Source organism: Lissotriton helveticus, chromosome 1_1, assembly GCF_964261635.1.
Source record: "Lissotriton helveticus chromosome 1_1, aLisHel1.1, whole genome shotgun sequence".
In the NCBI taxonomy this organism is placed as follows: domain Eukaryota; kingdom Metazoa; phylum Chordata; class Amphibia; order Caudata; family Salamandridae; genus Lissotriton; species Lissotriton helveticus.
The window spans coordinates 52,077,575-52,101,941 of NC_136057.1; positions in this window are offsets into that span (position 1 = coordinate 52,077,575).

The following is a 24,367-nucleotide window of genomic DNA, read 5'->3' on the forward strand; positions in this document are numbered from 1 at the left end:
TGCGGGCTGTACACTGGGTACGCCTCACCCGTGGGCACCTTCGTATCACGCGGCTCAAGGATTGGGAGCCGTAAGCCTGATACGCCTGCAGCAGCATTCCATCAATACCCCCATGGTTCAAGGATTGAGGGCCAGCCGCCAGCCGGCCCCACCACTGCTGATCTTCACGGTCTTGTGAGACCAACCCGGGCGAGAGACTTTCGGCCCGTGGACTGTGAGCACTGAGAACCTATCGCAGATATATCCTGTCCAGACTATCCCCTGGATCCTTCGGGCCGAGGGAGGCCCCCACCCCTATCCTGACAACGTAGTGTACTTGTGGACCTTTTGATCTCGAAGACAACTGTTATATAAAGAACCTCTTTGACCTATAATTAACTGGTGTGTTGTTCTTCTGTGGTATAGTGGGATCTCTCTGTGTGCAACTATAAATGCCTAACACTCACATCTGAGGGTCAGACCCCAAACGCTTAGCAACGTTCCTGGGAGGGAGAGGCCCCTGTGTGGTCAGCAGTACCTATCACTGCCACCCAGGGACCACCCCCATCCAACAAATTATTATTTAATTTTTTAAACTAAGTGGCAGTGCTCAAGCCACCGCTGTTGCTGCACACGTGCAAAGTTGACGGTGCACCATTAGTTTAGTGCCCTATTGGCTAGTTCTGCTGCTGGGGTAGTAAATCATTAGGGGCCACTTGTGCGAAGCATTTTTGCAGTCGGAAACATCCAACCGCAAAAATGCTTTTACAAATGTACCAAATACAAATTGTGATTCTGTAACACGCTACCTACTCGCAATTTACGTCTGCGATTTGTCATTTAAAAGGGGCGTGTTTACAGCATTTCTCCCAATTACTGAATCCAAATGGGCTGTATGAAAGTTTTGCGACCGAATTAAGGTCACATTTTACTGACTACTTGAAGGAGGTGGTAACCCATTTGCAAATAGATAGGGGTCCTTTGAAGAATGGAAAACAAATATTTTTAGCAGGCAGCTGTCCCACGGACCCCACTGTCTACTCTTAAAAAATGCATCCCATTATCCTTTAAGGCAGGGGTCTCCAAACCGGTCCTGAAGGGCTGGATCCATGCCACAATTTTAAAATTACTACATGTATCTCAGTGGGGATATCCAAAAAATCTGGCATGGATCCGGCCCTCCAGGACCGGTTTGGAGACCCCTGCTTTAAGGAAAACGGGCTGCATTAAAAAAAAAACTGACTGCTTTATTAAAAACCAATCATAGACATGGTGGTCTGCTGTGCTCAGTAGGCTGCCATCTCTGTGATGGCTGTGATTCCTAATGGGTCTCAAATTGCGACCTACCACACTAATATGCATGAGGTAGGTCTATTTGTCACTCGCTAGCAATCGCTAATGAAACTCAAAAGAGTTTCCTACATTAGGAATTCCGATTTCCAAATTGTGACTCAGAGAGAATCACAATTAGGAAATCGGCATTCCTGATGCTAGTACATCCTGCCCTAAGTCTTGTTGTATTTTGCATTCTTCGAATGAGGAAAGCAAAAAAGGGCTTGGATGAAAAAAATAAATTAAAAAATCAGTCTGGACACAGTACTAACTTCTTACAAGAGGTAAATGAACTTATACCTGGTGGTACACATAGATACGGAGCTGCTTGGTGGGTTCGCTGCTTTCCAGTTGGTTGCGGCAGCACTCTTCACTACCGAAGCCTGAGCGCTGTAGAGCTTACAGAGCGACACAAAAATAAATGCTGACTCAAACCATTTAAAATGAAAGATACAGCAGGATTTATTTAGGAAAAGATGTCTACATACATCTGCAATAAACACAGTTCAACTACTAACTCTTAAACATATGTGGTAAAAGGTATGATGGGAAGGGAAAAGAGCCCACGTTTTTTTCTGCAGCTCCAACGTTAATCAGGCACCACAAAGAGCGAGCAGCACCTGGGCTGAGGATGGAAGCAAGTCCGTTCCGCGAGGCGAGTATCTCTGTGTGCTGCAGAGGGGATACGGGCTTCGATTTGTTAGGACTTTGGCATCTGCGAATAGGGCGCTGTGCTGAGAGCCCTAGCTGTGAGCTCAAAGTTGTTGTGACATGTAAGTAGTTGTTTAGTGTGCATTTTGTAAGACGGCGTGAGAGCGTTGCGGCTGTGCCCTCATGTAATGCATGAGAGAGGTGGTAAATGAATCCTATATTCGGTTGGTACAATAGAATCAACTAGCAGTGAGAAACGCTCAGCACATTTATAAAGAAATTAGATTAGTTGGTGCGTTTGTAGATTTTCCTTTTGATTGAAGCTCTTCTCGCACACAGTACAGCGAAAAGGCTTTTCTCCTGTGTGTGTTCCCTTATAAGCAAAGCGCTGGGAACACTCAGTGCAGTGATAAAGCTTCTTTCCTGTGTGTACGATTTGATGCCGTACAAGGGATCCCTTATGAGCAAAGCGCTTTGAACACTCAGTGCAGTGATAAAGCTTCTTTCCTGTGTGTACGATTTGATGCCGTACAAGGGATCCCTTAACAGCAAAGCGCTTGGAACACAGAGTGCAGTGATAAGGCCGCTCTCCTGTGTGCGCTCTTTGATGCCGTACGAGGCCTTCCTTTTGAGAAAAGCGCTTTGAACACACAGTGCACTGATAAGGTCCCTCTCCGGTGTGTATTAGTTTGTGCTTTAGTAGAGTTGTCTTTTTATTGAAGCTCTTCTCACACAAGGTGCAGTGATAAGGCTTTTCTTCTGTGTGTATGCGTTGATGCTCATGGAGATTATGCTTTTGAGTGAAGGTCTTTGCACATACAGAGCAGAGATAAGGCCTCTCTCCACTGTGTGTTCCTTGATGCTCTACAAGGTTACCCTTATGAGCAAAGTGCTTTGAACACAGAGTGCAGTGATAAGGCTTCTCTCCTGTGTGTGTTCTTTGATGCAACACAAGGGTTGCCTTCTGAGAAAAGCGCTTTGAACACACGGTGCAATGATGAAGTCTCTCTCCAGTGTGTACACTTTGATGCCGTACAAGGTTTCCCTTCCGAGAGAAGCTTTTTGAACACACAGTGCAGTGATAAGGTCTCTCTCCAGTGTGTATTAGTTCGTGCTTTAGTAGATATGCCTTGTGATTGAAGCTCTTCTCACACATGGTGCAGCGATAAGGACTCTCCCTCATGTGCATTCTGTGCCGTTTTTTTAAGTAGATATTTTGAGTAAAATTCATCTTGCCTCCGGAACCTTTAAGGCTTTCTTTCCCATTCATACTTTCTAGATGTGTTTGTTGTGCTGCAGAAATAGAAAAAATATTGAAAATTACACATCGAAAATATTTCTTGAAAAAGCTGCATTGTTATAATATGGAGAAGTGAACAGTTACAATTTAGGGAAAAAAATTATGTTCTAAGAAGAAGAGTCAACTTCCCTTTGAGGCACAAATGGTCGCTAGCCCTCCTACACAGTGCAGTGACATAGTTCTGCAGCAGGAGCATGCTGGGAAATCAAGTGATTCACAAGAACCACTGTTGGACATGGGGTTTCTGGTTGGCTAGGGTAGGCAACTAAGCCAGGCAGAATCCACCACTTTAGTCAGGGTAAGTCAAATACACACCTGAGATAATCTGCGCTCACCCTCTGGTAGCTTCGCACAGAGCAGTCAGGCTAGTTTAAAGAGGCAATGTGCAAAGCATTTGTGCAACACACTCGTACAGCAACACAGTGCGTAAACCACAAAAGGGACTCCACGGAGGATTAAATAAAAATAAATTCTATATTGTACATCAAACAAGACAAAAATGACTTAAATCAAACTGTTAGTGCAAATAATGCAGGTTTGTCAGAGAAAAACACATAAATTACTATGAAAACATAGGTCACAGCACACCTGCGCTCCTATTACACTTCATATGGTAACTGTAGTGAACGTGGTTGAAGTGATTGCATTTAGAAACCAAACGTAGGGCGCAGGAGCACCTACTAAACGCTAAACAGTAATTGAGCTTGAGTCTTCCAGCAGTTCTCCTCTATGGACGGCCCTGCGCCATTCTTGCGGTCATCTCCAGAGCAGAGACAATGCTGAACAAGAAATGCCCCTCACGCTCTTGCGAATTTGGAGCCCGCCGGGGCTGCTTGAATCGCGTCTCTTTTCCCAAGGGTAACAAAGCCACCCTTGAAGGAGAGTAGGGCGGCTTTATTATTATTAAAAAAATTTTAGAGCGCGTAGTCACCCGGAGGTATCCCAGCGCTAAGATCCCTACGTCTGCGGGTCCGGAAGCAAAAACAAAGGGGGGGGGGGAAAGCAGGATTAGGGGGGAGAGAGTTAAGTTAAGGGAACAGGTGAGTTTTCAGCTGTTTCCTAAAACGTAAGTAGTTAGGTTCCGTTCTCAGGTCTCGGGGGAGAGCGTTCCAGAGGCGTGCGGTGTGGACCGAGAAGCGTCTTCCACCCAAGTGAGCTTTCTTGAATCTGGGGAGCCTCCTTGTCCGATCGGAGGGATCTTAAGGCTTTGTACGGTCTGATAAATTTTCTTAGAATAGGGGGGCCTTGGTTCTGCAGTACTTTGTGTGCCAGACACAGGGCTTTAAATATCACTTGTTCCCTCACTGGGAGCCAGTGAAGGAGCTTCAATGCTGGTTTAGCTGAGGCTCTGGCAGGAGTGTTAGTGAGGATCCGGGCAGCGACATTTTGGATTCTCTGCAACTTGTTCAGAGTTGCCTCGGGTGCGCCCGAGTAGATTGAGTTGCTATAATCAAGCCTGGAAGTATTAGGCCTTGGATTAGTAGTCTTTGTGAGGTAGGAGGAAGTAAGGGCAAGATCTTTCTCATAGATTTCAGAAGCCTGAAGCAAGTCCCAGCTACTTTTTTTGCTTGCGTGGTGAACGACAGGTCGGTTTCAATCCATACACCAAGGCTTTTTACTTCCTGTTTTGGGTCTGGGGGGGGGGGGCCCAGACAGGGTGGCCAGATATTCTGAGGGAAGGTGAGCCCTTTCTGACCAAGGAGGAGAATGTCCGTCTTTGAACCATTCAGTTTTAAGGCTGAACTGTTCATCCACCCTTGTATCTGCGTCAGGCAGTTGAATAATTCCGCAGGTTGTTGGCTAGGGTGGGATACGGAGACAACTAGTTGTGTGTCATCCCCATAGCTGACGATGCTCACTGCGAACGGGGTGACAACCTCCTCCAATGGGGACATGTAGATGTTAAACAATGTGGGGCTCAGGGAGGAGCCCTGAGGCACCCCACATTGGAGGGGTGTTTCGGAGGAGCGGGTGTTATTCTCCCAGATCTGGAAGGAACGTTGGGCCAGAAAGGAAGAAAGCCAGGATAGAGCGGTACCTTCCACACCGACCCTCTTGAGCCGTTTGATCTGGAGTTGGTGGTTGACGGTGTCGAAGGCCGCGCTAAGGTCGAGGAGGATCACTACCACTGATCCTCCTTCGTCTAAGAGTGCTCTGGCCTCTTCCACCGCTGCCAGGAGGGCGATGTCAGTGCCCTGCCCTGGGCGGAAACCTGTCTGTGAGTTTTTTAACCGGTTATTGGATTCCAGAAACTGGGATAGTTTCTTATTCACCAGTTTCTCAGCAATCTTGCTGGTCCCAGGGAGAAGGGAAATTGGTCTGTAGTTGGCCAATTCCGTAGGGTCCAAGGAGGGTTTCTTTAGTAGCGCTTTGACAACAGCCGCTTTCCAGCTAGGGGGGACAACTCCCTGTTGGAGAGAGGCGTTGATCAGATGGGTGAGGGGAGGGATGATTATGGGAGCCACTTCCTTGAGGGTCCGTAGCGGGGCGGGGTCCCTAGGCGAGCCGCTTTTGATGGTTTTTAGCGTATTTCTGACTTCTTCGGTGGTTATTAGTCCCCAGGAGGATAGGCGGGGGGAGGTAGGAGTTTCGGGGGGGTCGTTTTTCTCGGTCGAGTTTGTAGGGGGGATCGAGTCGAGGATTTTTTGAATCTTTTCTTGGAAAAAGCTGGCTAGCTGCTGGCATTTTTCCTGATCTGCTTTGGGGTCTGGGGGGTTTCTAGGGCCGGGGTCTGGGACCTTAAGAAGATTCTTTGCTAGAGCAAGCGGACTTTTCTGTTCTTTCCTGAAAGAATAGACTTTTTGTCTTGCCAATAGTAGGGAAGAGCGATAGGCATCCTTGTTTGTTTTGGATTTCTCCTTCCTTTACCACTCTTCTGGGCCCAACCCGCCTCACAGTATCTTTGTGGGTGCAGGGTCACTGTCCTCAGGGCATCTGTAACTTGCTAACAATGTTGTCATGTCTCCGGAGTGGGACCCGACATTGGGAGCTTTGTGCAGTATACGCATTAAAACCAGGGGGCGAGGCTGGCTGGAATGAGCATCAGAATGCTGGGCCGCCACATGTTACAGAACAACGTGTCGTCGAAATGCCTGCCTTGAAGGGTATGTACAGCTCCTGTAGCTCTGCCGCCTTAGCCGCTGCACTGTACCACCTCAGAGCAGTACAAGTCTTCCGGGGGCTGTTCCTCGAGTCCCACAACCAGAGGGGCCACACTAGTTTGTTCTTGGTGGCATCTGACGGTGGCAATATCTTGCCAGACTCCGGGGGGGAGGTTCACAATCCAATGCAGCTGCAGTGAGCACGCTGGCTCAAAGACGTGGTTGTTTCTCAGGTAATGACTCCAGGCGAAACAACATTGTTCTAGCTAATCTTAAACATGCAATGATAATCCTGCCTTCATAGCCAGACACTCCTGCCAACGCGGCCGGCCCGACGGGTTGTAGGCGGCATGCTGTGTACTCCCCTGCCCTCATACTGCGTGATTCTTGCATATTCGCTATGCCGGCCAATTTCTGGTTGTAGGCAGTAAACGTAACTGTAATCTCAAGTTGGTCTTGAGTAAAGGTTTTATTAAAAAAAACACTAAAAAAAACGTTGTTCTAGCTAGAGAAAAAAACGCTCACCACATGCTGGGTTGTAAAACATGGAGCATTTCCCTAGAATGCACAAAGGCACTCCCCTGGAGAGCGCTGCACTGTAGGCCCGTGGTGCACTGTCCTGTAATGCACAAAGTTTTACCTTGGTGCAGAAGGGAGCACTGGCGACATGCCAGCCATTGAAAAATGGGCTCTCCTAGCAGAAGTCTTGGAGAAAAGAGGCAACAAAGTCTTTGACGGCCCTGAGACCACGAGAGAACAGGGGGAAAGCAAACAACCCCTTGGAGAGCACTTCGGGGCACAAAAGGAGGTGGCAGCAAGAAGACAGAATATACAGTTAGGTTGCAAATTGGCAGTCCTTCCTGCAGCCCAGCCGCAGCAGGTCAACACAACGAGGCAGTTGGTCAACATGGTAGTTGCTCCTGGCAGCACAGCAGTCCTCATGGCAATGAGCAGTTTGTAGAGCCAACAGTGTCTGGCTACAAGTCCCAAGCAGCGTCTACAAACATGGGATCAGAGTTCCAGTACATATACTCAAAAATGTCTGATGAACGGGGGACTTCAAAGGAACCCTCAGAAGTGTGCAACAAACCCTTGCAGCCCATTCCTGGCTCAAGACGATCAGTAGGGTGTAAATCAGTCCTTTGAGTGAGGGCAGGAAACAACCTATTCAAATGTAAGTGTGAATCACCTCTCTCCCAGCCCAAGAAGAGTATTAGCATGCAGATGAATGCAGATGTATCCCCTGTCACTCCCAGCCCCTCCCATTGGGAAAGCTTGGTGGTCATGACTCTTCCAAACATGATAGTTGCAGGGGTTTCTATGTGGTTGAGTAAGGGGGTCAAACGGTAACCTCAAAAAATACTGTTCAAAACACCTTCAAGTTCCAGCTTCCTCAAAGCAGAATGCTGAACAGCTTTCTTTAGAGTACTCATGAGGCGTTCTACCAGACCAATGGCCTGGGGTCAAAGGGGAGTGCTTTTTTGATGCTTTATATTAAGGTGATGTAGAACGTTTTTGAATTCTCGACTATTAAAAGGCGGGTTGTTGTCAGATTTTAACATTGCAGGTACAAGTCATGACGCAAAGATGCCATCTAGTTTTTGAATAACCCTGCTCATGTGTAGTGGATGAAAGGTCTTCTACTAACAGAAAATGGGAGTATTGATCAACAATAACTAGAAGATGATGTCCATTCTCTGGAGGGCCATAAAAAATAAATAGCAATTATCTCCCAAGCATGATGTGGCAATTCTGACATAATCAAAGGTTGCTGACTAACTTGAGATGAAAGACAGTTGCATATGTGACAAGTCTTCAATTCTTTTTTGACCCTTTTGTCAAGGTACGGAAACTAGACTCGATCACGGAGAGCTCGCTTACTGGCAACTTTTCTTCCATCTCCTTGGGAAAATGTGACTACTTGTTGTCAGAGACTTTGGTGAATAACAATCCCTGTACCTTGCAGAATGAGGCCTTCCTGCGTTACTGAAAGTTAATCTCTTACATTTCTGAACTTCATATACTCGCTGTCATTAGTGAGAGGTCTAGAATACTGGTTCCACAACTTTTAATCTTGACATGCCACTACCTCGGCTCGAGGCAGTGACAATTTGCTCTAAAGACATGGCAGTTGGTGTGCTCGATTTCACAGTAAATTTGATGTAATTCTCCACCGTCTTAGATGGGGTTCCAGGGCAAATCAGCCCGTGTCTGATCTTTCCCTGGACGAGGAAGAATTGTGTAGTTCTACTCTTGTAACCTCAAACCCCTGCGCTCAATTCTAGAAGGCATTTTTGCCGTGGGATTCCCAAATACCACCAACATTGCTTGGTGATCGGCCACTAATGTGAAGGGCTTTCCATACACAAACACATGGAAATTATTCACAAGCCCAAACAAGTGCCAAACTTTCTTTCACAGTTTTTATTAGCATGTACCACGATATGTCTCGGGGAATTTGGTTACTTTATTCCCCTGTGAGCAGAGTCTTCTCGGAGCCCCCCTCGTCTTGCTGCTGGGCTGCTTCTTAACACCTGCCCAGGATTTGTTTGGTTCCGTGGGTTCCGCACGGCGCTCTGGGCAGCACACACACAGCGGTTAGCGGTATCTGGAGCCGCGCAGCCGTGTGGCCGTGGAGAGCTGCGGTGTGTTGGTGAGAGGCGGGGTGGAAACCGCAGGAACCGTAGAGAGCGGCGAGAGTGAAAGCCGCTGAGAATATCATACCGGGGCAGAGGCGGAGGCGGAGGCAGAATGCAGAGGGAGCGGAGGTGTGCGAAGGTTTGGAAACGCTGAAGACGCTGGTTTGAAGGCGCTGGTTTACTGGAATCTGCCTCTTAGAGCTGCAGGGCTGCAGCGGGCTGTGCAGAGAGCCTTTTCGCCGGCAGAAATGGAAGCAGCTGAATGAAGGGCAAGAGTGAGAAGCTGGGATACATTGATACAAAGACTCAGGCGGTATTGCTACTTGAGCAGGATTGCTATTACTTCTCGCATTTATGTCATATGGATGGAATATCGGTTCAGAACCTCTCTAGTGGCATTAAGTAGCTGCAATAAGTCTCAAATAATAATTTGCTGTTACTGCTGATTTCTTTATCTGACTGTTTCTCGGTGCTGCTATATATTATTATAAACTGTAAACTGTTATATGCTGCTATATATCCATTCTAAGCAACAAGCAGGCAGCAAGAAATTCAAAACCTCTAAAAACTTCAAAAATTTAGCGAAACAGCAACTTATAACAACTAATTCATTCTTGTTGCTCCTATCGGCTTAAGGACATCTGATATAGCTACTTGTCTAGGGTGTGAAGAACTCATTTTCTACTTTGCCTGCCACCATACCGGAGAACCTAGCCCTGACCTAGCCCTGAACCTGACCTGACTTTTGGGGTCGGCGGAGCCGCGAGGCATACGGCGGCGGCTGCTTCATTCACCAATTGCAGAGCGGGAGCGCCGGGAGATTCCCAGCCCCGCAGGACCACATCCCCCAGCAGCCTCTGGGGCGGCGCGCTCGTGACGCGCAGAGAGCGCCCGGAGGCGCCACTTAAGGACAGTCCGCCCTCTCGCCCCGCGAGTCACGCGCTGGAGCGCCCGGGCTAAGCCCGGGACAAGGGCGGGACAGTCTGTGACAGTCCGGCACTGGACTGGGCCAGGGACTCTGCTCAACTCTTCACTTGTGAGTCTCCATTTCCATTTCTATTAAGCATTGTCACGTAATACCTGTCTAACTTTGGACAAAAAGTCATCCTTACTGATACATTCAAGGGTTATAACTTAGGTAACATAGAGACACATCTGTCGAAAATGTCAAAACCTAAAACACCCCAAACTGTCAATACTATTGACAATTATCTCGTTCAAGTTGTCGCAAAAATAAATCACGATAGGAGATCTTCCCTGAGTCTGAGTTTAAGCCCCCAAGCACCATCATTAGAAATTATGCCCCTTGTTACACCTAACCTTAACACTAGTAGTGAGGCACTCCACCAGCCATCCCAGGAGAATACACAGCTAGTAGCGGTCCTAGCTGAGGTAGATGCTGATGCTATACCAGATGAAGAAATCATACTACTAGAAGACGAGCCCCCAGTACCGGTACCAGCCCCTAGAGGCTCTAAGGGGGGAGACAAAAATCTGCCAAAGAGGGGTGGGCTCCGCTCAGGCAAAAACGTCTTGACACCTCCCCAGGTAAAAAGAGTAGTGAAGATGAAAGGGGTCGTATTGAAGGGAAGGTAACACTGGACGAGGATCAATTCAAGAGGATGGTAAGCACCCTAAAAACCAAAATTAAGAATATAACTAAACCCCTCCAGACTAAAATTGACTACCTAACCGAAGAGGTAACTAGACTAGGGGGCCTCCTGGAAAAAGCTACTCAGGAAAAGGAAAATCCTCCTAGACAGGAGATCCTGAGAGTTGAGTCGAAAGAAACTTAGACACCACGCAGGCTAGAACCCTTGGTTAACATCCCCCTCACTTCTACGCTGGGCAATGCTCTTGGAGGGGGGGACCCGGGAGGACTGGGTGAAAGCGGGGCTTCTGAAGGGTTGGGGAGAAGGAACAGATCCGAAGAGGGTAATATAGAAAAGGGCCCAGTAGAATTGATCGTTGAGGCATCGCCACTTGTACTGGTCCTAGCCAATGCCCCTCATTTGGAACCTGGGCACATAGCGAATTCATCTTCCCTGATTAATAAATCATTGTACTGGCTTTCGCGTAATATGGCCTTTTCCCCGGGGGGTATGGATTAACTGGCCCAAGAGGTGGTAAAGGCTAGAAGAGTAGAGTGGATCGGGGGAAGTAACAAAAAATTTAGAGGGGCCTGTGTGATTTTGCACTTCACCGATCCAGAGGTGTTGCCAAATGTCCTGGCTAATGTATATCCCCCACAGCGTAGATCCACAGAGATAGTCCCACTGACTTTGGACTTCTTTTATGCAAGGACAGGGAATAAGCTTAATCCTTCTGTGCTTAGAACGAAATGGAACACGGTGGTACGGAGAGGAAAGCCCTCTGACGCCAAAAGTAGCTGGGGTATGCCCTTGGACAACAGATTCTCAGCTCTATCAGGCCTAAACGAGTGTGATTGACTGCATGAGGAGAGTGCCTTGAAGGACCGCGCAGCCAACATTCCTTCTGAAGAAACTGTCATTGCAGAGAGGAGAGTACCAAAATGTATCCCCCTACTCGCCACCAAATCAGCAGAAGGGTATGGTGGTGCATGGCCCAGCTAGGCACCCAGCCTCTGCTGCCAGCGGTTCCAATGATCGTAAGGCGTGTGGTCCTCCACTTAATTCACAAAATCCTCTTTGTAGTCAAAATTTGTTCTCATCAGAAGAGAGGGTTGCCTTAGCTAATGAGGGCCTCCAACTTCTATCATGGAACCTGGCGGGAATTTTGAGCAAATTAGAGTCCCCAGAATGGGGGGAGTTCATTCAGCCCCATGATATAATCATGGTGCTGGAAACCTGGGCAGTGCTTCCTGTTCATCAGCAAGGGTTTCTAAACTTCTTTATTCCCGCAAAAAAGAACCCCAAGGGGCGCCCTTCAGGGGGCCTAATTATATGGGTACGGCAAACTCTGCAATGCACCATAAGAGTAAGGCCCGTGAATAACTGCGACATACTGGCAATTGTGATTACTTGGGGGGATGGATATGAGATGGCCCTTTTTAATATTTATGCTAGGGGAGTTCCTGGGGGTAAAGGTTCTGATGTGGTAACAGTACTAGATAACAACATGGAAGCCCTGCCACAGCACATTACAATCATGGTGGGGGGTGATGTGAATACCACATTTGAACCTTTGGGTCCTGAAGATAGTGAACTATCCCGAGAAGAGGATGCCAAATGGGGAATACCGCAGCTAGACTTACCTCCGATAAAGAAGTGGTCTGAGGCAGCCGTTCAATTGAAGAGTATGTGCTTAGCCAGGGGATTGAGGGCTGCAAATGGACGCACTCTTTCTGATCTACATGGTGCTCCTACTTTTGACAACCTCAGGGCAAGTAGCAGGATTGATTACATCCTTGTAGATGTCAGAGCCTGGAACAGGGTTAGGGACACGAGGGTCACCCCTAGAGTGGAGAGTGACCATAACCCGTTTATTTATTTATTTATTTATATGCTTCTATAGCACCTGAATAAATCCCCGAAGGGGTATCTCCGCGCTTTTGCTTGCTAAGGGAGGTCTATATCACGCCAGTTCACTTTCTAAGGTAGCAAAGCACAAGCAGATTAACTAATAGAGAAAAGGTGAGTCTTGAGGGTTTTACGAAAGGATAAATGGTTTGTGATAACTTTGAGTTTAGGGGGAAGGGAATTCCAGAGAGCGGGTCCTGTGTGCGCCAGAGCACGGCCTCCCTGGCGGGACTTTTTTATTTTAGGGACCTGTAGTAAATGGAGACTACTTGATCGTAAGGATCGGATTGGGACATAGGGTTGGAAAACATTAGTAAGATACTTAGGGCCCTTGCCTAACAGGCATTTATGAATAGTACACAGAATTTTAAACTTCGTGCTTTGTCGCACTGGCAGCCAGTGAAGATTAGCTAGTAGAGGACGGGAGGGAGTTCTAGATGGAACATTAAGAATTAACCTTGCCGCCGTGTTTTGGACTACTTGCAGTTTTTTTAATTGACCTTCATTAGTTGACAAAAGAAGGACATTGCAGTAGTCCAATCTACTGATCACTAGCGCCTGAACTAGGGTTTTCCTGTGGCTATCCGGTATATAGGGAAACACCCTTTTCAGTAGTCCAATGGCCCCAAAGCATGTGCCAGCAACTTGATTAACATGATGTTTGAAAGTCAAGGCTTGATTGAATAACACCCCTAAGTTTTTGACAGTCTGCTTTGGGACAGGTACTGGTCCTAGTTCTGGGGGCCACCACTCTCCAGACCACAATGCCGCTGCTTCCCCAAACAATAGAACTTCCGTTTTGCCCACGTTGCATTGTAGGCAATTCTCGGCCATCCACTTCGACACAGCCCTCATGCCTTCTGCAAAGGATTTTTGCAGGGCAGGTGTAAAAGTCTTGAAGGGGAACAGAAGTTGGGTGTCATCGGCGTAGGATATCGGGGTAAACCCAAAGGACCTCACTAAGTCGGCCAGGGGGGCCACATACACATTAAATAATGTGGGGCTAAGGCATGAGCCCTGTGGCACCCCCCTGGTGAGCTCCCTGGAGATGGATTTATGGGAGCCCAGCCTGACTTCCGTTGTGTTTGCTCTTCCAACTAGATCATGGGATAATAGTGCCAGGCTTGGGTATGGGTTTCCTGACCCTAGACCTAATCTCCACTAACAACTTACGCCATATAAAGTGGGCTGTACTGCTAGATAGGCCTGAAAAACTGCATGATTTAAGAAAAGAGGTGGTGGCAAATGAAGTGAGTGGACTGCAGGACCGATGCAACGATACTGATTTCTATAAATTAATTGAAGAGGCACATCCCAAATTCTTCTTAAAGATTCAGGGGTTCTTCTTAAAGGAAGCCAAGCAGAAAAAGGGTGCGTATCATTTGAAAACGGCAGGATGGTATGACCAAGCCTGCAGAAAGGCGAGACAGAACCTAAGCGTGGTACTAAGAAGCAAAAATAGAGGAGAAGTCCTGAAGGCTAGGGACGAGTATAGAAAAGCCCAGACTAGGGCAAAACGATCATGAGATGAAAGCCAGTGGCAGGAATTAAAGAATGCTTGTGCAGCCAAACAACAAAAAGAATTTTGGGCAATCATAAAATGGGATAGGGGCGGAACAGCTGAATGCCCAAAAAACCATGTGGCAAAAGAATGCTGGGTTGACTTCTTTAAGCCACAATATTCCTGTACAATGCCCCTTGAGTGCCAACCCACGCCGCCCATAGTATTTTATAAAGAGGACGTATTCACAAAAAATTATGTAAGTGTAGCACTGGACGGGGTGACAAGAGGGAGGGCGCCGGGCATTGATGGCATACCGGCCGACGTATTTTTATCGGACCGGGACAATTGGTGCCTGCACTTTGCCTGGCTCGCAAACTCTATAGCACAAGGAGCAGCAATACCGGCCTCGTGGAAAGGCGCAGAGATCATTCCAGTCTATAAAAAGGGAGATAAGGCCCTACCATCTAATTACAGACCCATCAGACTTATCGACGCAGCGCAAAAACTGATGGGTAGAATGATTCAAAATAAAATGCAAGACTGGATAGATGAAAATAGAGTCCTCTCGCCATACCAAGCTGGTTTTCGCCCCCTAACCAGCTCTATTGATCAGGTTTTCCACTTTCTAACCCTGTATTGGAAAAATGTCACCCTAGCAGATGGCCCACTGTTTGCTGTCTTTGTAGACTTAAAACAGGCCTTTGACTTAGTCCCGAGGCAAAAATCATGGAATGTGCTAGGTGAACTTGGAATTATCCCTGAACTGTTGTCACTACTAGTGCGTTTGCATGAGGGCAACTACGCCAAGATTAGATGGGGGACACAGGGCGAAGTCACTGATTCCTTCCCCGTAGAGCGTGGGGTGAGACAGGGATGTGTCCTGGCCCCCACCTTATTCTCTCTTTATATTAATGGAGTAGTGGACCATCTTAGGAAATCACCAACCGATGCCCCTATCCTAGATGGAGTGTGGGTCCCGGTACTCATGTTCGCGGATGATACCCTGCTCATATCGCGAATGCCTAGTGGGCTACAAAAGACAATTAACGCCTTTGGGGACTTTTGTAGGATTCGGGGCTTGGAAATAAATACTGCAAAAACCAAGTTCATGAATATGAACCCTGCTAAATCGTTTAAGGGGGCTATGTACTTTAATGGGGCAGCTCTAGAAGAGGTGGATGCCTTCACATATTTGGGTATCAACCTGCAGGGGAACATGCAGTGGAAATCGCATATTATTTCCACGGTCCTAAAGTTCCATCAGTTGTCGGGGGCCATTGCTCTGAAGCATAAATCTTCATTGACAAAACCTATTCAACCTGTTATGGAGATTTATAGCATGAAAGTTCTTGGTGCATGTCTTTATGGAGCAGAACTATGGGGGTTCGCCAACATCAATGAGTTGACAGTTGCAGAGAATACATTTCTACGTAGGCTGATTGGCGTTCCACAGAGCACTCCATCCATTCCTCTCCTCTATGATTTAGGGAGGAAAAAAATCGAGGAACAGGCTCGGCTGCGCCCACTATTGTTTTAGAGGCGCATAAGGACTACGCCTGAACTGGGCCACTACGCTGCTGCACTGACGGACATTGTCAACTCTGATCGGTTCCATAAGATTACGTGGTTAAAAGAAATCAGGAATCTATTAAACAAGCTGCATCTTGATCACTTATGGACTATTACTGACCCTGCAGCTTTTCCTTCCAAGGACTTGTTAAAGAAAATGTACTGGGATATGATATACAGCTCGGCTTTGTCATCTAACCAGTCTTCGGAGTTAACATCCCAGTATTTGGAACATGAATTAGTTCCAACCTGTGAACATTACTGGGACTTGATCACTAAACCATTGGACAGAAAGTTGTATTTTCAGTTCAGGGTGGGCTGTCTACCGCTCAATGTATTTACATCAAAATGGTCTCCGGGTAATTTTAACACCTGTGCTCACTGCAAGGATCTTGTTGAGGACATTCCACATTTTCTGTTCGCCTGCCCCCTTTATGTGGCTCCAAGGCAAAGATGGTTAAAACCTGCATGTAGAAATCTAGGGACTAGAATACACCAAGAAGCGCTTAGAATCTTAAGAACAAATTGTTCCCCATGCCTCGCCATTGCACTAGCCAAATATTTGGGCTGGGCTTGGATTATACGCACCCGCACTTTATCTTAATGACTTGTGTCCAAAGAAAGCAGAATGTTTTTAGATGATGTTTTATTCACTTTTTGTAACAGGTTTTCATTTCTAATGCGATCGTATATTTTAAATATGTTTCCGACAGCACTTCATGTTTAATGAGTATTTTAATTGTTGTAAAATAGAATAGTATTTATTATGTATAGAGTAGGGTAAAATGCTTTTATGACAATGCTGTCGAATAAAGCTTTGAAACTTGAAAACTTGAATGCCACTCTCAATGGCTTGCTTGTTGGCCTTTACCAAGCTCCTGAAAACCCATCTCTTCAAGGGATCGCGCTAACATTGCTGTTCCTCTGTCGCTCGGTTCATAAGCGCTAGGAGGCCTCAGGGTAACTACGCGCTATGTAAACTTAAATTCATTCATTCATTCATTCTTCTCACACTCATGTGACCAATGAAAGGACACATACATTTTGGTTAGTTCTGGTGCAATGAACATAGCAAAGTCTTGTATGTATCTAGAACAGTATTTGACCATTCCAAGAAATGATCGTATCATAGAAATGGGGGATTTGCAGTAGACAATGCTTGTACTCTAGATGGATCAGGTTTCATACCCCCATCAGAAAAGACATGGCTGTAGAATTTCAAGCTTTTCTTGTGGAATTCTCATTTGTCGGCATTCAGAGTTAAGGCTGCACCATTTAGCAAACAACATACTTGCATAAGAGCTTTGTAATGCTCTTCATGTGCAGCCCCAAAATACCAATATATCACTACAGTTAAATGCTTTTACTACAGGCTATATAAGTCAAATGACGACTTGGAAAAGTTCTGCAGCAGAGGATATACCAAAACTCAATTACTTTTAGCAAAACAAACCAATATGCGTAGAAAAGGTTGCAATCGATTTTTCTTCAAGTTCCAATTGGTAAGATCCTTTAATTAGGTTGAGTCGAAAGAAGAACTCTGCACCATTCAAATTAGTGATTATATCAGCAATGTGCGGACTGTGAGGTTTCTCTCACTCAGTTGCCTTGTTGACCTGACGCATGTCAACACTTATGCGTACAGCTTCTTCACTGTTTCTTTAGGTACTGTTACAATGGGAGAAATGCAAGGTGCCGGACCAATGGAGCGTTCAATGATATCACGTATAAGTAAAAAATTATGTTCTTCAACAGCTTTTTGCAATTGAAACGCGACCCGTCTGTGTCTTTGATGAAAATTCTCATTTATGTGTAACCTTACTTTCATTGTTTGAGTTTTCCTAACCAATGAAAAAATGAAGGAAAATGACTTACAATTTCATGATGAGCATTCATAGTGTAGTTTGCGGATAACAGTCCCATATCAGCAGCACTGTGGAAACAGCAAACACGAAGCTGTTCCTTGAGGTACATGAATAGGCGCATTCACCACAGTTTCCTTATGTTTCATCATGGCTACAAATTTTTAATTTGACTTTTTAAGGGGCGTTGAGGCAGCCCATGAGTATACTTTAGTCTTTGACTTTGTAAGTTGTGGTACCGGAGATAATTTGTGATACATCTCCAGAGGCATAATATTTATCAACGTACAGCTATCTTCATGTTGAATTCTCTTCAATTTGGATTTGTACGACTAGCCAGCCATATGTGTGCATGCCTTTTTGAAGTAAAAATCGAATTTTCATTGTCGGTTTCATTGTAAACAGAAACGGAGGAATTCATTCTCGATGATTTAGACGATTATCAACTTCATTTTGCGTCGATTTGCCTCAATTGATGTGACCGCTTATCCTTGTGGGAATACATCAAATGTCACTGATGTAGCGTTTGGTTGGCCATATTGTCTTCATGCTGCAATGCACTTACTTTTATCTTCGCTTTGCAAGTCGTCACAAAATGATTAGCTTTACCGCAGTCTATGCATATATGTCCAATTGTGGGACATTTACCTTTGTGTGGAAATGACAGTCCATATCTGTAACACGTTTCCTTTTCTGTGGAGACAGGACATTGTGTCCCTCTGCCTTGTACCTTGGCTTACTTTTCATGCTCATGACCGACGCACTTTGGGCTCCCACGGCCTCCATGTCAGTCATTTGGCGATAGGCACGCTTGTCAGCGCAAGCAGCCTTGAGGACTTCATACAAGCTCGGTTTCCATCAGCATTCATCGTTGAAAGGCATGCAACATACATCCATTGATTACTCCGAGTTAATTGAATTTACAGAGCTTTACCAAACATCCAGTCTTTCAACAAACTCATCAATGGTCTTACATGGTCTTTGGCATTCTTTTTTTTTATCCTCATTTGCCTTTTTGCCGCCCATTACTCAGCAAAACCACCCTAGGCTTTTTATAACTCATTTACTGGCTTTAAAGGGAGGGCATACGCAACGCTATTTAGATCTGAGACACCCCTCCGGGCATAGCCCACCATATGAGAGGGACAGGAAGTCTTCCTACAGAGCGTGTCAACCCTTACCCCAAATCTTCACGGTGACTGAGAAGACTTTGACCAGCCGAGGTAGGCGAAGGCTTAATCATTGAATTTGTAGTCTATCAAAAGCAAAACACTCTAACCGTCACCCAAAACACACCAAAACAGGAGCCCAAAATTTATATCTCTTCTTAGTCTGATCCGAAATGTCCAATTTCGCAATGAATCTCGTAACTCGTAACCAATCCAGTTCTGTTGAGGGGACGGTGAAACCCACAATTTACAAATCTCTCTTCGTGCAAAAAGTATAGCATAAAAAATAAGCTTTGCATTATCGTCTGTGCCCTTACTTTGCAGGTCAAGTCTTCCTAATATAACTAGCTCCGGACTCACCTTGATCTGCAGGCCTAGGCCCCTCGACAAACAGCTACTCAGGCCTCCCAAATCTCTTTGATCTTCGGACATAGCAGAAACATGTGCAGGTCATCTTCATTGGGGCTCTTGCACTTGGGACACACCACCACACCACCTGAGCCAAATTTGGAAAGCCTTCGAGGAGACCAATACGCCCTATGGATCGTAAAAAAGTGATTACACCTTAAATTTGCAGGCTTCACTATTTTATAAAGCATAGACATAGTTACTTTCCATTGGTCTTCTGTAGTAATCTCCAGCAAGGAATCTCCCCACAGGATCTCGGGTAACTTGAAAGGGCCGTCCTCCATCTCTAACATCAGCCAGAACCACAACGAAACTTCTTTTTAAATGCACAATTTGAGAAAAAATTCTCCTCCAACTCGTTTTACGTTCCAATTTGATCCTCCACTTCCGCCAAACAGCTCTGAATCTGCAGGTATTTTAATCTGGAAAAGCTACGGCTCCATTCTTGTTCGCAATATCCCCAGGAGACCAACTTCCCATCCGGAAATAGCTCCTTCCCTCTCTGAGGACCCATCTCCTTTAAAGGTCGAGCCAGCGTGTCCTTTCACCAGAGGGGAGAACCTGACGCATCCCAAATCAAGGTCATCTGGCTATAGTAAGTGATCTTTAATGCCCTCATAATTCTAAACCAAGTTTCTGCTAAGTCCCTTAAAACCTTTAACCTGACCTTTTTAAACAATTTCGGATCAGCAAATTTGTATAACAAAACATTTTCATTAAGGTTTTGCTTTCTGAGCATTGCACAGAACATTTTCCCAATCACCGTGTTAGTCGAAATGTCCAACAGCATTCTGCTGTTTTTATTTATTTATTTACGCAACTTTTATAGCGCGACAAATACCCGGCCCATGAATAAAATTTCAAGTCCGGGAACGATAAACCTCTTTTAACAAGTCTTCTCCTAAGCTTCTTCCAAGACAAATGCGGACCTTTTGATGCCCACAGGAAGGAACTGATCTCACTCTATAAACTTGCAAACCATTCCTTCTTAAATTTCAGAGGAACGGTTTCAAACAAAAACGTTAACTTCGGCAAAATCATCATTTTCACCAAGTTTGTCCGACCAAACAACGTAAGTGGTAAATATTCCCAACCTCGCAAACTAGCACTTATATCCTTTTTAAGCTTAGTGAAATTGACTTTAATGAGTACCCCAATATTCTGAGTTATCCTAACTCCAAGATATCTCATCTCATTTTTGCATACAATTCCCTCCGGATTTATGTTCCAGGCCATAACTTCTGTTTTCTCCTTATTTATATCATATCCTGAAACGGCCCGAACCCTTTGGTTATATCTAGAAGACATTCCATTGAATTGTCTAAATTAGGGGTATAAATAATTATATTGTCAGTGCACAGTCCGATCTTTTTAGACCAACCTTCAAATTCAAAAGTGTGGAAACCTAGTTTGTAGCATGAACATTACCAGCGCCATCTTGTCCCTTCCTAGGCCTGTACGAGCGCGTAAGCGGCATCCAATTTTGTGCACCATGGCCTCTTTGCCCTTTTGCCGATCACAAGCACGTCTCTCTGACCCTGCCTGCATTCCTTGTGCGCTGACAGCCCCCGCACCCACCTGCTTGAGCCATAAACCTCCCCTTCAGCATGTCCTTGCCTCGAAGCCATATCCCGTGCCGAACCCACATACCCTTTCATCCCTTTCATACGAATGGGCCCTTTGATAACCTCTTCCTCCTAGGCACGAAGTCTCCATTTTTGGTAGACACAGGAGCAACACGTACTGCTTTATCTAAACGACTGATTCCAAGGGCACCCTTGTCTGGCTCACATATAACATCGATAGGTTTCGATGGAACACCCTCCACTAATCCCTTGTCCACCCGATCCCCTTCGACTTGGAAAACAACACCATTGATACGACATTTCTGCTCTCCTCCAACACTCCCGATGCCATTATGGGTCTTGACTTGTTGAAACATTTCCAAGCCACCATTAGGTGCTCGCCGAACGGAGTACGAGTCATTTAATATGACAACCCCAATCTGCTCAGACCTTGTCCCACACAACACATGTTCTCTGTGACTGACACCGACATATCACTGCTTGAAACCTTGCCCCTGTACCTATGGGCAAAAACTGATTCGGATGTAGGGCGGATGATGATCAATCCTGTGCGCATAACTGTGCGGCAGGACGCAACACTCCCAAAACTCCCACAATATAGGATATCACCCGAAGGAGAGAAGGCATTGGTAGAGATTATTCAATCCTTAGTAGATGCAGGAGTGGTGGAGGAAGTGGTCAGCAACGTCTGTAACAGCCCAATCTTACTGATCATCAAGAAACAAGGAGGAGATGAAAAAGCGTACCGCTTCATCATCGACCTGCGGGATTTTAATAAAGTAGTTGTACCGCAATACCCCGTGGTCTCTGACATCACCACCATTCTGACCCTGATCCCGTCCACTGCCACCACTTTCATTGTCATTGACCTTAAAAACGCCTTCTTCTCTATCCCTATCCACCCAGACAGCCGCTACCTTTTCGGATTTTCCCTAAAATCCTGCTCTTACAGATTTTGTCGTGCACCCCAAGGCTACACTGAGAGTCCCAGCATCTATAGCCAGACCCTCAAGAGACAGCTAGACGCAGTCCAGTTGCCGGACGGAGTAGTGCTGATACAATATGTTGATGACATCCTCCTAGCAGCTGACACCACTCCCCTTGCAGTCACGGCCACCATCCAGCTTCTACACTACCTTGCGGAGAACGGTCACAAGGTCTCCAAGAAGAAATTGCAGTTCTGCCAACCCCAGGTTACATACCTAGGCCACCTCTATTCGAAAGAAGGGAGGAAACTTACGCCCAATAGAATTCAGACCATTATGGAAACTCCCGTCCCTAAAACTCAGAAGCAGGTCCGCTCTCTGGTAGGCCTCAACTCATTCTGTCGACAATGGTTGCCAAACTTCAGCCTTATTGTTAAGCCATTGCTTTCCCTCCTGGCCAAAGATGTCCCCTCCCCACTCCCCTGGACCCCTGAATGCCAATCTTCCTTCAAAGAATTACGAGATGCCCTTTGCTCAGCTCCCGTCCTAGGAACCCCAGACTATTCCAAGCCCTTTTCCCTTTTCGCCCACGAAAGAGAGGGATGCGCTTTATCTGTCCTAACACAATCCATTGGCTTTAAACAACGCCCTTGTGCCTACTTCTCTGCCACTCTTGACCCCGTAGCCAGAGCCTTGCCTGCCTGCCTTCGAGCTGTCGCTGCCGCTGCTGTCTCCATACGACAGAGTGAAGGAATTGTACTTTCTAATTCCATCACCGTGCTAGTATCCCATTCTGTTGACACCCTTCTGAACCAAACCAAAACTCAACATCTGACTAGCGTGCGACTGACTGGGTACAAACTGACTTTACTGGCACCCCACATATCTTTGAAAAAATGCACCACTCTGAATATATCGACCTTGCTACCCTTACCAGAGGATGACCCCAATATTGTTCCCCTCCACGACTGTGAGACCCTCACTGACGAACAGACTAGGAGCAGAGCAGACCTCCGAGATACTGCCTTCCCAGAACCCGACGGAGAACTTTGGGTAGATGGTTCATGCATTAAACTCCCCGACGGCACCACCTCCGCCGCATACGCCGTCACCACAGCCCAAACTATTGTCGAGACAGCCCGCATCACACAGCGATCCGCACAAGCGGCGGAACTGATTGCCCTCACGCGAGCGTGCATCCTAGCAGCAGGGACGACCGCTAACATCTACACAGACAGACAGTATGCCTTCGGGGTGGTTCATCACTTTGGGCTCCTTTGGAAGGAGAGGGGATTCCTGACCTCACATGGCACACCGATTCTGCATGGAGATCTAGTCTCCGCCCTGACTGAAGCAGTCCTCCTCCCCAAACAGCTGGCTGTAATCAAGTGCCAGGCACACAAGAAAGTCACTGACATTGTAGGACAAGGAAACGCACTAGCCGACATCACTGCCCGAACCACAGCTCAAAATAGGACGACAACCCGCATGTACGTGACCAGGTCACAAGCAGAAAAGTGGATGAACGCTAGGGAGACCATAAAGGACATACAAACGACTAGCACACCACAAGAATTGACTGAATGGGCACGGGTGGGACTAAAAGACGATGAAGGCTGCTGGCGGACGAAAGATTCAAACAAATGGCTGTTACCCAATTCCTATCTGATCCCCATACTGACCATGGCACACTCCCCTGCGCACATAGGATCTGCCGCCATGACTGAGCTCGTTTCTAGAGTTTGGCACAATGACAAAATAGCAGACGCAGCGAAACGACTGGTTCAACAATGCTTGATATGCTTACGACAACCCCGGGAAAGGAACTGTAGTACCCCGGGGAGGGTTTGGAGTCCCTGATCACCCCTTCGAAGTCCTTCAAATGGACTACATTCAGCTAGAAAGGTGCCATGGTCTGAAATACGTGCTTGTCATTGTATGCGGGTTCAGCAAATGGGTGGAAGCCTATCCCACTCGAGACAACACTGCCATCACTACTGCTAAGGTGTTGTTGAAGGAATTCTTCCCGCGCTACGGCCTTTGTTGAATTTTATGGAGCAACAACGGCCCCCACTTCGTAGCCGAAGTTATCCAACTCATATTGAAAGGGTTGGGTGTAAAACAAAAATTTCATGCAGTCTTCCACCCTCAATCTGCAGGCTTAGTAGAACGACATAACGCCACACTGAAACTCAAACTAGCAAAGATAGTTGCCACCACAAGACTGAAGTGGCCAGACGCCCTCCCACTGGGGTTACTATCAATGCGCTCCACTCCTACCAAGCACCACTTGACACCCTATGAAGTCGTTTTTGGCCGACCCATGAACCTCTGTGCCGCGCCAAAACCGGCTTCCATCCATGATGTCCCGGATATCCTGATGTCTGACTATTTGTGCCAATTAACCAAGACATTGTCTGCCATTCATTAACAGGTGCAGCAGGCCATCCCCGACACTTCCAGGGGCCCCGGACACGATATCCAACCTGGTGACTATGTCCTCGTGAAGATCTTCCAGCGTGCGAAGAGTCTGGAACCCAGGTGGACGGGCCCCTGGCAAGTCTTGATCACCAACCGAACTGCACTTCGAGTGGAGGGGAAGCAGAACTGTCTGCACGCCCATCATTGTCGCCGCATCTCCGCGGCGCTGACGACGGCCGGAGAAGTGGACACGCAAGAAGAACTCCTGCACAACCCTGAATTGTTATCCGAACACAGAGACTCTTGAATTGGCAGAATTTCCGGACCCCACTGTGCCGTCTAGAGAAGGGTACAACCTACGACGAAAGGAGAGTATTTTGGCTAAGCAGACCACTAACTGAGTCATAAATCTCAGAGCGG